The sequence below is a fragment of the Limulus polyphemus genome, unplaced genomic scaffold (genome assembly GCF_000517525.1).
Source record: "Limulus polyphemus unplaced genomic scaffold, Limulus_polyphemus-2.1.2 Scaffold496, whole genome shotgun sequence".
Classification (NCBI taxonomy): domain Eukaryota; kingdom Metazoa; phylum Arthropoda; class Merostomata; order Xiphosura; family Limulidae; genus Limulus; species Limulus polyphemus.
Window position 1 is genome coordinate 111,210 of NW_013666106.1, and position 1,493 is coordinate 112,702.

The following is a 1,493-nucleotide window of genomic DNA, read 5'->3' on the forward strand; positions in this document are numbered from 1 at the left end:
AAAACACAACAGTGTTAACTTATCATGTTTACATGTTGTACAGCTAGAAACATAGATTGGTTTTTATGTACGTAGTGAACGCTTATAATGTACGAATTGAAAACAAAACTAATAATTGATGTATGTGTAAGAAAATATTTAAATTATTAATGGGAGTTTGAGATCATTCACTAATTTAACGTATGTAAAAAGGAAGAATATTTAAATCTCCATTAGTACGTATTGGAGTTCTTAATTTGGAATTCGCTTAGATAAAAGAAATGATCAACTTTCAAATGGTTTACTTAGCACTATTTTTTTGTATTTGTGAAAGATTATAATAAACCGATAATGAAGCATAACTCTTGTTTGTTTCCTTCTTCAAAAACGTAATAATTTATATAGAACCTGTGAATCTGAACACTTTAAGATGGTTATTCAAGTAAGATATTAAATAAATTATCCTGCTAGAAGTGAAATAGTTAATTTCCCTATTTTAGTTTGTTTTCACACCGCTAGATATTCTTGATATACCGCAGTATAGAGGATAGACACTAACACTTAAAGAATACCACAATACTCTAATATTTAATAAATACTGTATGCAATAAAAAAAGCTGTTTTAAAACAACCTAGAGCTAAACGCCTTGTCTTATGCCTATTTATAGAAAAAATTTAATGCTTTACTAATTTAATTGTCGTCCCATGTATTAACTTTAAAGGATACACTAGCCTCAATTACAGTATTACAAAGTATAAGATTAACCCATAATGTGCCCAAGAACATTGTGCACAATCACAACGGAGAAGGAGCGTTGTTGTAGAGTTGATGTATTCTTACAGTAACTCTGTCTTTCGATCAGACGATTACCTAGTGTAAAGACTAATACCACTAAACAAAATGTACAAATGGTGAGAAAATTCACTTTCCGTAGTTATTCCTACTTAAGATTTAAGGTATGTAATTCAATTCTAAATCGAGCATGTACATAATTCTGTGAAAACTGAATTATTTTATTAACATAGAAAAATAACATACTAAATTTATAAAAATAAACCTGAGGAAAGACAAATTTTTCTTCATTAAACGTGTTCCCTTATCAGACTTACCTTATCCATTAAATGTTTTAATTGTACCGAAAGCTAGTTTTTAAAATAGTTTCCGCCAAAGTTTTTAGAACTCTGTAGTCAATGTATAAGTTACAAAAAAACTTTTGGTTTGCTCTTCATACTTTCCTTACCTTGGGTGTATTGATTTTGAGTGAATCAATCGTTTTGCCAATATAGAATTTTCACTTTAAATCCTGCCGTATTAAAGAAATACGAAAATTTTCTTACTTTGAAAATACTCGTCCTTCATCTTGATCAACATGAGCAGCTGACAAAATTTCATTACTGGGTTTTTCACTTCCTCAAACTAATAACTGAAATTCGAAAAACAACAACTGAGACATGAGAGAATTGGAATGGCCTTCACAATATCGTAGCTGTAGGTAAACAACTTAACCTTTAAC